Source organism: Meleagris gallopavo, chromosome 2 (assembly GCF_905368555.1).
Source record: "Meleagris gallopavo chromosome 2, MGAL_WU_HG_1.1, whole genome shotgun sequence".
Lineage (NCBI taxonomy): Eukaryota > Metazoa > Chordata > Aves > Galliformes > Phasianidae > Meleagris > Meleagris gallopavo.
The window spans coordinates 54,692,325-54,707,097 of record NC_139405.1 but is presented as its reverse complement, the minus strand read 5'-3'; the positions used below and the strand labels follow the sequence as shown (position 1 = coordinate 54,707,097).

Genomic DNA, 14,773 nt, shown 5'->3' with positions numbered 1-14,773 from the left:
TCACCTGTTAGGAACAGAAGGTAAAGCTGCAAACCAGATTTCATCTGCAAAACTTCTTCAGTGGGAGAACAATACCACAGCAAAGCTTATTTATTGCCTAAAAGTCAGTTTGAGAGAAACAGACTGACAAGTATGTGAAATAAAAATCTTCTGAAGTTAACTTAAGGCAAATCTACCAGATCAATGTAGACAAAAACAAGGGCAACACTAGTCTTCTCTTCAGCTCTGTAGGCAACTCTGCAGAAAGCCTGGCTCCTGCCAAGTCTGTGGTGCAGAAATGACACTCAGAGTTTGAAAATGCTCCCTAACCATTTCAAGACAGAAGTGCCTCAAGAGCCATTGTGACATTCAGAGTGAAGCATCCTGCCTGGGCACAAGTTTGGCTGCATGAGCTGTGAATCAGGCATAACCAGCTCTTAGTGTTATGGCCTACATGTTGCTCCAGGCACCTGAAAAAACCTGAAGCTCACACTATCCTGCAACTTGGGAAAGACTTTTTCATTTGTCTGAATTGTCAGCAATAGAGATAGTACAAATACATTTAATCTCAGAAAATATCTGGCAAGACATCATTTTAATGAGTAAATTTGAAAGAATGCTAGCACATTTGAGGGCTGTGATCTACTCCACTTACACTACTAATAGACAGATGGAACACAAAGAAAGTGAACACGATGCTGTGATTGATAAAATGAAATAAATATTATTCAATATAAACTGTGAACTCACATCACTTAATGTTCTGGTGATTTATTAGGTAACTCAGTTTATTCTCATTTTCACTGCAGAATTCTCTTAATACTCATGTTTACCAGTGCTTTGTCTGGTCCATTTTTCTTTAGTGTATGGTGACGTGCTATGACTTGAATATAAAAAATGATTCAGAATAAAATAAAATAGGTGTTATCATACCATCTTTCTTTAAACGTAAGCTTAATGATCTCCTTTTATCTCTGAACAACTCCTTTTATTGATGGTGTCTATGCCACTCTATTGATTTTATTAATTAATACTTAACAAAGAATTGTCACTCAGTCTCATTATCTGCAGTAAGTTCTATATCTACTTCGATGTTTATACCTTTAGTTCCTATGTGCTTGTCATAGAAGACTTCATTCTTCTCTCAAAGTCTAGAAAGTTTTTGACTGCATCATTACCCAGGATAACTTCACTAACTTTACAGATAATCTAAATTCTCACCAAAGAGCAAACTAACCCGACATATGCAACTGTCAGGAATGCTGGCAGAATTGCAGAGATAGATCAGGTACTGCACAGCTTTCCTCCTCATCTTCTCACATGTGCCATGAAATCTCTTGGTGTTTCTTTCCAGCATTTGATTTCGTTCTTTGCTTATAAAAAATATATGATTTTTTTTTCCAAAGAGCGAAGATGCGCTCTAGGCAAATGCACACATTTTCTTGCTTGGAATTTTGCTGGCTGGATAAGCAATTTGACTACCGTTTTTGTAATTGAACAAACTTGTAAGAAGAGAAAAGTGTTTGTTCATTTTTTAATAGCAAAAACATTCAGTGACTTTGTCCAGTTTTATCCTCTGTTAACCTAAGGCTTCTTTTAGATTATTGTACTGAAACACATGCTTTTCTTTTTTTTCACCCCAAAGTTCAGTGAAATCAATAGAATTGTTCTAGATTTATGGCAGTATAACTGAGAACAGAGCTTGGATCTGAATCTAGTTCATTCAGTCTTTCAATATAACTTTCAAGTTCATAAATAATCATTGTTGCTCATATCCTCTCATTAATCCTCAGTGTTCTGTTTATTGAAGTATCCAGAACAACACTAAAAAATAATGAGTGGAATATTACTAACTTTGAATGCATTTACAGCAGTGCTTATGTGGACCAACATGCTAGATTGTTTGGCTTTGCATGCATGATTATTTTAAGAGAAAGTTGTCTATTCTCCATATTTATTGTAATGGAAATTTGACATGCTTACCTTCCATAGCACTGGATTCACTGACTTTGCAATACAGTTGAACACACTGCTCAACATGTGAAGATGGAGGTTTTTAAGAAGGTCAGTGTAACAGAGTCCGTCCACAACTCTACATTGTCTGTTTACTTATGATTCATAGCAGCACTATAACTGAAAGTCATATTGTCCTTGTTCACGTTCATCTCTGCATTCATTTTGTATGTGCTGTTTGTTACCATTCTCAACAGTTACTACATTTCATTTTGCTACTTCTGTTCTATGTAGAAAGTTGCTTTTTCTTCTCAAAACTGGATTGTGTTTTCTACTTTGCATTCATATATTTCTAATTACGGTGCCCCTTATGTTGTTTTCTGTCCTTGTAATAATCAAAGAATCTCTCAATTGGGTTTCCATTGTAAGGAATTTTACTTTATATGCTCTGTCACCAAAATCATTTTTTACTTACTTTTATGTTGATCTTATTTTAATGTCTCATATCCTCTTAGAATCATCAAATATCCCAAGTTGGAAGGGACCCACAAGGATCACCAAGTCCAAAGTAAGCAACTACTTCAACCAAAATTACTCTGTCTCATTTTCCAACTTTTTTTTTAAATTGATTTCTACTTAAAATATATATATATATTGTTCTTATTGTTTTTAAGCATCTCCTCATTGCACATGGTTCACATGGATATTCTAACAGTCTTCAGAGCTTGTAAGAGATTCTCACATACGAGCCCCTTCACAAAGGGACAATTCGGTTGGTAAGGCTCACAGATTACTGAAGACAAACAGTTCATAAGACTGGAGCATTGCCATAATCTTTAATTTTTGTCTTTAAAGTGCTGTGATTATTAATGACATTGAGAGTAAGTGACTCCGAAGAGAGACAATAAACAGAAAGGTTAAGCAGGACATGCATTTATGGATTTTTTCTGTCTAGTTTTACCTTAGAGGCAAAAAAAAAAAAAAAAAAAAAAAGGAAAAAAAAAAGTTTTAGCATGTTACACATAAAAAATATTACTCTCATTGTACCTTCTGATTTCCAAGAACAGCCATTGCTGTGTCTCCTTCCCAGAAGTGTTTACCAAATGTTTGGATGTGCAGACCAATATACAGTCCCTAGAAAATCCAGAGCAACTTCTGTTTTCACTGTTAGAACAAGGAGATAGAAGCAGGGTCAGTGGCTCATTTTTGTGCTTATGGGAGCTGATATTGAAGGCAACAGAGTACAAAAAGAGAAAAAAGTGCTAAGGAAAAGAGTGCTATTTTCATCAGCAGGGAAGGGAGCCTGAATCTTGTACATCACATCACAGTGCTGATGGAATGGAAATGTTCTTTTTCTTTATTACTATTATTGATGGCAATTTCCAGCTGTCTCTAACAGTATCCTAACAGAAAAGAGAGCAATCAGAAAAGGCTGGTCACATACACCTTTACAAAACAGCTTTTCATAGACACCTTTACAAGACACCTGTCCAAAAATCAGCAAAGAGGATCTAGAACTTGTCTTGGAGTACTACAGAACCTCAGCAAGGCAGGAAGAACAGTTAACCCAGTGATTAAAGGAGTGGAAAGACTAATTCAGGAAACAATATGTCGTCTGGCATATCAACATCAGCCCTGAGCAAAACAGTGGAAAAGCTGATATGAAACTCAAAAGAAGCTTAGTGAGTGTCAGTATAAAGGAGTGTCAGTCAAAAGGAGTATCTGGACAAGGGAACTGAACAAATTATATTTCACCGAGCTCTTAAATTTAGTTCATAATGGTAATGTTGCTGATTATGTTATGTACTTAAGTTTCTGTGAAGCATTAGTCCTGATGTAGCATAGCACTTTTTTCTAAAATTAAAGATGACACAAAATTCATGCCTTATCTGCTAAATGCATTAAAACTGAGCAATAGGTGCATGTTAAGTGGAGTTGTAAAATCTTTTTTATATACTAGATACAAAATCATATATGATTCAAAAAGTATGTGTGCATTTGTAAAGCCAAAGGACTTTGTTTGTCAGCACAAACATGTAGACCTGAGTTTTTGCTTTTGATTATATGTCTGTAATAGTACATCAGGCACTCTTCCAGTCAGATGTATGTCAGATATGTCCAAAACAGCTTTGTACAGGGGATAAAAAAGAAAGAACCATATTTTAGTTAATGCACATAAGGAATGCTGCAAAATAGTGTGGGCCAGTCCTAACTTTACTTATCCTTGGGTTTTTCTGCTTCAGAGAAGGTGGTAGCTATATACATACACTGAAAATATCTAAGAATGGCCTGTTCCCTTAGTCCTCATGAACTTCTCTGCAATACTACCAAAGGCTGATGAACATACAATACTGTTACAAGGAGATACGATTAAATAAGTTAGAGACAAGTGTGAGGCAGAAAATAATCCTCATAATGGTTCTCTACTGTCAGTAGGTTCAACTTAATGAAATGTTTTTTCCCCAGATCACAGCACAAAATGGAAAAACTCCAGAGGGAAATTCCAGGAACTACAAGGTAGGCGAGAACATATTTGGTCTTGGAAAGTTTGCAATCATCTCTTTTCAGTGAAAACAAAAGGCTGCAACTGGCCTTTACCAGTAGCAGAACTCATGATAGATAGCAGAAAATGCACTTAAGTACAGTTATTTCTGTATTCCATAATAAAAATGATTTGACTGTGTTTTCCACAGTATTCAAAAAGATTTACACGTTACTCAGCACAGAATGCAGCAAATACTGATGTTTAGCCAGTGATGGTGAAACCAAAACTTATTCATGCCAGACTTCAGCCAAGTGCCTGGCTTTGCATTATCTGTGTTTGTGAAGCAATAAGACTATTCAAGCATCAATACATGGCAATTACAATAACTCTGTGTATCGCATTACTATGTGTTTTACTTTTCATATAAATAAAGTTGCTTCCGTTGGGTTGGGTTTGCTCTTTTTCATTCCTTACAGCTCAGCCAATTCAGATCCTTGCTTTAGCTCACTCTTTAGTTTATTTTGCCTACAGAGATCTTCACAGCACTCAGGTAGCTGTCTTACAATATATCACAGAATAGTGATATATTCTAAAGTAATGGCTCATATCTGCTGCTAAGACAAATGTAGAAGAAAGCACCCAAGCCACAGTGATGCTGCAACATCAATGAAATAAGGGATACCAGAGACAGAATGAAGACCACCTGAGCTCTTCTAGGAAACCTTTTTCTTGAGAGCCTTATTCAGTCTATCTTTACAATAAGGTATGCTTACTAATGAGGTTATTGTACATTTCTTATCCATGAATGACTTGTAAAGCCTGAACCAGCAGTAAAAGTAGTTGTATTCCTACTACTTACCAAATGAAATAAGCAAGAATCAAAGTCTCAGCAAAAATGCATATTTACGCATATTCAGATGAGGAGACCAGAACTGACTGTGGTTCTGTTGTGCTATGGACTTTGTTGACCAAGAAGAATCATGTAGGAGTGAACGTGAATGCACCAATATTTATCAGAAAAGAGCAGTTTTCATTTGTGTATAAATGAAATTACAGATCAACTTGAGAAAGGTTGGCCTTTCTGGCAGAAAATAAAGTCCTGCTTATGTATATGGAAGGGTCATTCACATTGACACAAATTGCAGAGGGAAGTAGTTACCCTCTCTGTTCAACAGTGGATGCTTTCCTGAAATATATTCTAATCAATGCAGTTGCTTGCCCTTATGAAAATGAGACCTCCTGAAGTGATACAGATAAAACCAACCTATGAAGTAGAAATCATACTAGAGACTTTAAGATGCATCAAATTATAAATACTAAAAATCAGTAACAACGCTAATGTGCATATTCATAGAATCATAGAACTGTTTGAGTTGGAAAGGACTCTTAAAGGCCATCTAGTCCAGGGACACCTACAGCTCCATCAGATTGCTCAGAGCCCTTAGCATGTTTCCAAGGATGGGTCATCCCCCACATGTCTGGGTAACAATGATTATATTGCTGATATATTCCAAACAATAATATAATACATGCTACAGACTGCCAGGTCTTACTTAGAATTATCAGAAAGAATTATCAGATAAGGACTTCAAAATGCAGCTCCCTAGCCAGAAAGGCCTAAATTTATGAAAAGTAGACAAGTTCAAATACAAATACATTATGCTACTCTGGATTGCTTAAGTTGAAAAATTCAGAGTTTACCCTCTGCATGCCTAGAGCCACTGAATATTTTGACATGCCACCTACCACATAACCAGAGGAAGTAATTCAGTAATTTTTCTTAAGGCAGAGAGGTTATAGTTATTCTATGCTCTTCTACCCAGGCTTGTCTTGTCTGTGAAAGATTGGGCAGGAAAAGGAATTACGGTGGAGAATTAAGCTGCTAAGACTGTGACAACTTTTCTTTTGGTCTGCCTGAGCCAGATCCACACCTGACTGCTGAGCAGCCCCACATGTTATTCAAACCAGACTTCGTGTGGAGATTTTGCAACAGTCAGCCTGTTGCAGCCGTGGCACAAGTGGATGGGAAGCAGTGCAGTACTCCCATCTTGTCGGTCAACCCATGGAGCTCCATTTTCAAGGCCAGGAGCAGAACCTGCAGCTACTGCCACTCTGGCTGCTCAGTCTTCTAACTGGGCGGCTGAGAGAGTTCACACCTCTTCAACTTTTTCTCTCTGAAGAATATAGGCAGGCAACATGACAACAACAACATTTAGCACATTTTGAAAACTGGGTCTTATTCATTTCAAAAAATTAAAACATCTCTACTACCAAAAGCACAGTTCCCTCACTTTTACTGTGTGTTGTAGAGCGCCTGTTCCAAGCTAGCAGTTCTCACAGTACGTTGCGTAAGTCTGCACTTTCTATCTGTTTCTTACAAGCTTTTCTGTAACAGAATAGTTAACAGTACTGATATTTTAAAATAGTATTTACATGAGGTAACAGTTTTGCAATGAATGGGGCTGCTCACACTGTTCATGCCTCAGAGCATGGTTTGTTGTTTTTTTTTTAATCTCTGAATATTCAAGAAATTAGTTATGTTGGATACGCTTGGATCTCACTGTAAGTATTTAATTTGAAAACCTGAGAGCTAAAACTTATTCTTCATTAGTAAAAGTTGAGACAGTAGAAAATAATGAAGAGGTTTATATATATAATCATTCTCTTCTTCACCCAACAGCCTTCCTTACCCTTTACACAATGTAGTGGGAAAATACCATGACTTGATAAAAGTTTGAAATTACAAAAAAAAAAAAAAAGAAAAAAAAAAAGAAAAAGAAATGAAATGAAACAAATTAAAACTATACATTTTGCTGACACAGAAATATCTTCATAAATGCCTGGAGTTCATCTGCAAATTGTTAACCAGCCATATTATGCATTAGATTTCTATCTATTACACTTAGCTACTAATTCCAAAATTCATCAGTTGCAGCTACAGTTCAGGGCAAGAGCAATCATATCTGCCAAATCAAAACAAAAGGAACAGTAAATTCTTACTCCAAGAAATAAGAAGGTCTGATACTCAGCCCAGTTATGTATATCAAGATTTTAACCAGCAGACAAGTAACAGAGGAATGTTCAAACGTAATCAAAGACATTTGCTGAAGTTGTAAGTTTGCCTTAGTATGGTTCTTTCTGCTTTGAACTAACCAAGGTTAATTTCCAATTCAGAAAACATCAGAAATACTGAACAACACAGTTGTCAATACTTATAACATAGTTGCCAGATTCAAAGCAAAAAAAGTTAAAATCAAAACTGGGATAACTCTTCTGGTTATCTTGGAGATTTACAGTTACTAAGCAGTGACTGTAGAATTTGACTTTCTTCCGGTAAATAAGTTTCTAGCATTATGATATGATGGGAGTAAAGGACTTAAATAGTATTATGTACTCAAAAAGTAGCCTTATTATTTCTTCTGTAAGACTGTATGTCTGGAATGTTAATATTGAATATCCAAAACAAAGAAATATTCAAAACAAGAGTTAAGCAAGATAAGTGGCAAGTTTATAACTTCACAAAAGTGTAACAAAATCAGCCTACAGAAAATTTCTTTTAAAAATTGTGGCAAACTAGCAGATTAGTTTAATTTAAAGATAAATTAAGCATACATCTTAAACAGTCTACCAATTCCCCGTGTATGTTCTTTGCTATAGACAGTTTCACACTCCTAATAGCCCTCAGAATAAAGGATATTCTCAGATACTGTGTTAAGTAAGCTATTTATGTTCCATTTAGTTAATTGATGTTCAGAGGATGTCAGGATGCTCAGATTGAACACAGAATTGAAACTACTGTTCTGCCTGTACTGTGAATTACAATAAACTTCATCTTAAAGCAATGCTGTTTGAAACTAAACAGAATTATTCTGAAATATTTAGTAAAAATAAATTTCAGAGTAATAGAAAGTGGGGGAAAAATATACATATTTTTTTTTAAATCTTGTTTGGTTTTATGCATTTTGTCACATTTTGAATGCAAATAATACACATAATGAAAACATTTTTTTTACTAAAAACAGCTGCTCTGGGTTAAAACAAAGGGCCATCCATCAAAACAATATTCTGGAATATAGCAAAGAGGAGCATGATGACTGATGCAGCAGAAACAGTAATTAAATTAGGCAGTGAGTCTGTAGATGTTAAGAGATAGAAAAGTTGAGTGTCACTTGAGCGCTTCTACACATTTTGTCCAGATGCAGCTGTTTCTTGAGTTTCTTTAAAACTCAAGCAGGACCACCTGGGCCTTGTGATTTGACAAAATAAACATTAATAGTTCATCATTTACTGAGTTTTCAACCTGTCAGATAATCTGATGTATTTGCCCTAAAGAGACTTCACAATGTAGGAATTTTCTTAAGCTCCTCTGCAGGGAACTCAGAAGCAGAAATTTAATTAACAAGGGTTTTTGTTATGGCTTCTTTATCTGTGAGCACTTTAAGAAGCTTTACAAAATGTACTTTTTATTAACTGTATAACTTTTCCAAGCTGTATTTCAAACTGCTTTTTGGCTTAATCTTCTCACACTTCACCATAATACTGATACATGGCATTTTCAAGAGATAGCATAGTGATCTGAAGATACTTGGATATTTATAAAACCATTGCTTAAATATCATACATTAATATCTTCTATGCATTTCTTTTACATATATATCATGCACTGTCAACAAGAGAAAAAAGTTTTTCATGGCATATATCTGTTAATGTAAAAAAATTGGAAAAACTTAAGAACTCAATCCACTGATTCCTGATGCTAGAGAGAATGGTTACCATAGCTCTTCATGATTTGTCTCTTCAAGCAAATGATACTTGGATGAAAATAACATTAAATTCCAAGCTAAAACATTAAAACACTTATGGGCTTTCCAACTCCTACTAATCTAAGTCTACTCCTACTAAGTGACTAACCAGGATGCATATTGTCAGACCTTGTGTCACACCGGCTGTGAGCCACTAACAAGTACCACAAAAAAAAAGCCAACAGAAAAACAGACTTCTCTTTCTTCTCTCTCTCCTTATTTAATTATTTATTAAGAACAAAGCCTAGGCAGTTCCTCTCCCTTGGAACTTCTCTATTGTTGCTTTTTGCTGAACCAGAATGGGCCATCTCCTGTTAAGGTCCTTGGTATGGTCCAGTGAATTCCACTACTTCCGCTAAAATTCCACTTTTGTGTGCAAGGGAAAGTTGCAGAAGGAGCACCATTGATGTTCCTTCAGACAGATGGAAAAAGAAAATGAGAAAAAAAAAAAACAAAACCAACCAAACAAAAACACCTAAAGAAACTTAAAAGACTGCCAGGATAATAATTATTAACTCTGCAATAAAAATTAAATATCAATCTCTATTCATTTAAAAATATACAGAAACCTACAGCCTTACTCTTCAGTTTTGTCTTTTGTCCAAAGTTAGACTCATTCAGTGGCTCTACCCATTTGGAAAAATAAGCTACTGAAAACATGTTAAATGTTTAACTTTAAAGAATGAAATTTCTTCCTCAAATTACATTTTGATTGTGTCCTATAAAGGCCAATATCAAACATCATTTTGACAGCTATAAGTTCTTCCCAGCTGAATCTGGTAGAATGATAAGAGAAACACTCAAAGATTAGCATGATACACAGAATGATGTAGACTATTCTAAATCTTCCTATTAAACCTACAATAAAATAATCACAGTTTGATCCTATCAGCCACAAGAGAAGCTTTCATTTAATTTATCTTTTACCAGTTCATACTATTACTTGTGTTGTTACAGAACGTACGACTACTACAGCAAGATGTGCTTGATGTCTGTACCAGCTAATGGGTCATGGCCTTGTTGATTCTACAAGCATATTAGTAGCCTAGGGGTCTTAATCTCAAATCAATAACTGATCATGCAAGTAACGAATTTAAAGATGCTTCCTCCGTAACAGAGAGACATTTTAGAGCCTTGTCCATGTTCCATTAAAAACAGCTGCACAGTGGGGCAACAGAAGTTTAAGAAACACACTTCTTCTGCCTAAACTATGGTATTTCTTTGAGAAACTCATTTAGTACATATCGAAAGAGCTCAGATGATAGAGAACCTTATAAATATCCAAATGCATTGATTCCACAACTGGATTGGAAGCTGAGTCCGAGTAATCATTAAATTTAATATTCTCTGTAGCGTTTCAGGCATTTACCTTCAGAAATCTCTTTCCAGTGAAGTTACTTATGTAGCAGAAATGCCAAGTCATGGCCTGAACCAGTGACTGAGCACCTGGTAGGAAGGCAGGGCCAAACCAGGGCAACTCAGCTGTATCAACTGTATGCTGTGCCTCTGAGCGACCAGAAGGGGTGGACCCAGAATCCACCTCTTCTTAGACATCAGATAAGGGTTAGCAATGGAGGTGAGAGTATTTTGTTGGGGATCCGTGTGTGCCTGAGGTCTTTGGAAGGTAAGCAGTTGCTTTATTTCTGTGCTCATAGCTGTTGTACGTGAGCAAATCCCTGCTGCAGCCTAGGATCTTGTTGCTCTGCTGTTACTGCTGTGATTTCTGTTGTGTTACACTTACCATGTGAGAATAAATTGCCTTAACCTTATTAATTTATTCAGGGAAAGGCTGGGCTTTTGAGCCGTGAATTTCACACCTGGAAAAATGCTTATAGAACTCTTCAGAATTCTTTTCAACCCCTGAGCCTTAATTTCAGTTAAATGCTGAAAGCTTTTGTATAATGCACAATAAAAAGACAATCCAAAGGATTAAATGTCTTGCCAGAAGATCTGTGTAAACCAGAGTGGTTTGGATGATATATGCTACTCAAATCACTTCAAATGATTTGTATTTCTATTCATCTGCTGGTGAAATAGTTGAAGTTTGACTTATTTGAATGAATTTTTCATTTGTCTCCCCACAGATTCCAATTTAGCAAAGCATTTATGCAGTGCTTAAGGGTAGGCCTTGTATTGAGATATTCTGTTTCTTTCTTCATTTTCATGTACTAGTATGTTTTCTAAATAACTGTGTTTTGGTTTTGTATCACTATTTCATAGATTGATTTCTGGTTTTAGTATTTCTTTGTAATGATGTAAATGTGGCATCATTTGATATCTGTGTATTGCAAATAATGTAACTTCTTGGACAGAACATCCATCTGCACGTCTTACCATGTTCACTATTTTGGATAAACTCCTGTAAGCTGTGCTTCTTTCCCAAAACATAAAACACAGGACAGAAAAATAGTGTTGTTATATGTAAGTATCTCTGAATTAAAAAGGCACTACTTAAAAGCTAAATATAATAAAGGTACCAGGGTATATGGGAACTGCTGAATCACAGCCTGAATCTCTGATTGATCACCTGAGGCGAGCAATGAGTCAGCCACGGGAGCACTGGTGAAGGCAATTCACCTGTGGTGCAGGAAGGGTTGGAGCCTGGCTCTACCTCTCCTAGACCCATTTAAGAGCTGACTGCCAGTGGGGAATGATCTCTTCTGGAGATCCACTCCACTTGAGTTTCATAAGCAAGCCCAGGATGCTGGTAAGCGTCCAGTCTTTTCTGCTTTGGTGTAATAACTATGTGCCAAGCTCTCTGGTATACCTCATAACTCTAACATCTGTGCATTCATTGATTGCACACAGGGAGAAAACACAGAAGTATTTAAAAACATGGATTTAAAACAGGACTATGGTAGTCAAAAAGTATTCCTCAGATTTAGGGATAATCTATAAACATCCGTGAATTCCTAATTGAACTTGTTTTCTTTCTGTACTGAATTTGAAACCAGCACTTCTTACATTAAGAATCCGTTCTTATTGTAATTATTTCTCTAATGTTGTTTTTCTGTGGGAGCTTTGCTGATATAATGACAATGGATTAACTAATTATTTCTCATTCTGAAGATCAGCTCACTTAGCATCTGTTAAATCTAATTTATGCATAAGTGCATGTCTCAGCATCAGGAACCTTAACCAGATGAATTTCAGGCTGTCTAGATGTCTTGGGCTATGAGATAAAGGAAAGAAGAATTTCCCTCTTGATTTTCCTCAGGGACAGGATAAAAACATACGGTTTGCAGCTGTATTCCACAAGTTGTGCTCAGAGTTGCTAATTACAAGGAAGGATTCTTCTGATGCTGTGGAGATATTCATAAATGAAACTCTAAATTAAAACCACTTGTATAAAAGCTCTAGACTTGGTTTCAGAGATCTAAGAGTGGTTGCTGTGTGTTAGGGCAGCCAGCACAGTATACATAAGTGGAAGGAGTTGTTTACTTTGCCTAGAGGGGAATGGGCAGGATCATTTTTCATCTTTTTTTTTTTTTTTTTCCCAAAGATTTTACTGAATGCTTGGCTTAAGTATGGTTATTAAATACTGGCCAGAACTTAAGCAATGCTAGCCTACTCTGTCCAGTGTAGGATATGCATGGTATTATGTTCAGAGACAATATTATATACAAAGGCAGCAAACTTTCTTTCTGCTTGAAAAAAAAAAAAAAAAAAATTAATTCTTAGCTATGGTCCTCCCACTTCCTTAATGCTGTCTTGAAAATGACTACTGAGAATACTCACAGTGAGCAGGTTTCATGTTTAGATGGTGTCCCCAAATGCTGTGATAGCTGACCCAGACATGGAATTTACAAGAGGAATGAGAAGACTGCTCTGTGCTGTCTGCTTTCTTGCATATAAAAGGGAGAAGTTTGGTTTGCAGATGTGCAGTTATTACAACTGTCAAACTATCTAGTCAGCTCATAAAAGGGAAGAAGCTATGGTTATTAATTGACTGCGTTGACTGATCTGCTTAGAGCTTTCATTTGCATTCCTGATAGGTGACATGCACTTTTATTAAGAAAAGTGTCTTATTGGCTACAAAGTATGGTGAAACTCGGTCTGTTTCTATTTAGATTGACAACTCGACTTTTACTGAAATGTGTAGTAAAAAATAGAGTCAAGGTAGCGTACCGATTAGCAACTTCATCTCAGAAATTTGATTGCATTTCTTGGTGAAAAAGAGTTGATCTCATCAAATGCTGTCAAAAAAAAGTAACAAGAAGGAAAATTGGTTGACTGTACCACTTTTCTTGCTCTGTCTGGAGGCTGCCAAGTGTGAGTCACTGCACCCATGAAGTTTGGTATGTTGCACTTGAAAACTGAGCTGCTGCTAGGTAAATTATGCACTAGCCTGGTACTAGTAAACTTCTGCTGAGTGTTTACATAGCACTCAATCTAAAACTTATATCTGAAGATAATATATAAGGAACAACAAGATCTCTGCAAGCTCTGTGAAGACACTGCATTCACACAGGAAACAAAAAGAGAGAAAAGGCACCATTCCTACATCAGTTTTTCTTCCCTTACAAAACATGTTTGGAATCTACATCCTGCAGTTACCCCTGGCAACTCTCTAGTATCACAGGATGCAATGTCCCAGGGCTACACTCCATTACACTGCACGATCTTTTCTTTTTATCTTGCTCTCTAAGATTTAATGAAGCCCATCAAATTTGCACAAATACTCTATTTACTGTACAGAAATTACGTCAAAAGAAATGATGTTGGGTTCCTTTTTATGCCTGAAGATTGGCAAACGGTTGTGAAAGTCAATTGCTGTTCAGCTTGCTAAGTGATGGCATGTATCTCTGCCTTGCCTAATTACAGCAAATCAGATGTTTTCTGTTGTGGAAAACAATAATAACAAATCACTAACTCTTGTTTTGTGTTTTTTTTTTTTTTTTTAATGAAATAGTATATGTTGAGGCTCAGTTGAAGCAGAGCATTAGAACATTAATTTCTGTGAATGTTTTCTTGTTGGTTTATTTTTACTGTGTATGTGTACATAAATTCAGGTGAAATTTTCAATCTTTAGAGTATACACCACAGATCACTTACATTCAAATCAGAACTTAGAGAATCTTTTTCATAAAACCTTCAAGAGCAGTCTTTCAATAAGTTACAAAGAAAAAGGAACATGTGACAAACAGTGCATTAGCATGCAGGATGGCAGACATAATCTACGGCTAATTTGCAGAGTGCACGCAGACAAGGAATTGACATCACAACAAGAGAACTAACAGGAAAGAACATAAACTCTGTTTGAGATGTCAGTTCTTCCATTGTAGACAAAAGAATATACATAGTGATCCCTGTATAGATGCATATTCTCTATTTCTGAATCAGTACTTCACTAAGAAGTGCTTTTACACTAGGATTTTACCAGGATATCACGACAACTCCTACTCACACTCTTTATCTAACTTCTGCATGTAATTTCAATGGCCTTGGCTTTCTATCTATCAGAATCATGGTTTGTAGTGACAGCCTTTGGCTCTTTATAAAGGATGCTGCTGACTTCCTTCACTTGTCATTTTGCTAAGAGGAGGACTAGATC

At 36.1% G+C, this 14,773-nt stretch overlaps 1 long non-coding RNA gene across 1 annotated transcript in view; it reads left to right on the top strand.

The window, feature by feature from the left end:
• Positions 1-4,774, top strand: part of LOC146544985 (uncharacterized) — a 70,335-nt gene extending 65,561 nt beyond the window's left edge. The window contains exons 4-6 of the long non-coding RNA XR_014881390.1: positions 1,972-2,043; positions 2,448-2,500; positions 4,399-4,774. This is a non-coding gene — a long non-coding RNA (uncharacterized LOC146544985). The remainder of the gene's footprint in view (positions 1-1,971; positions 2,044-2,447; positions 2,501-4,398) is intronic.
• Positions 4,775-14,773: the final 9,999 nt, after the last annotated feature.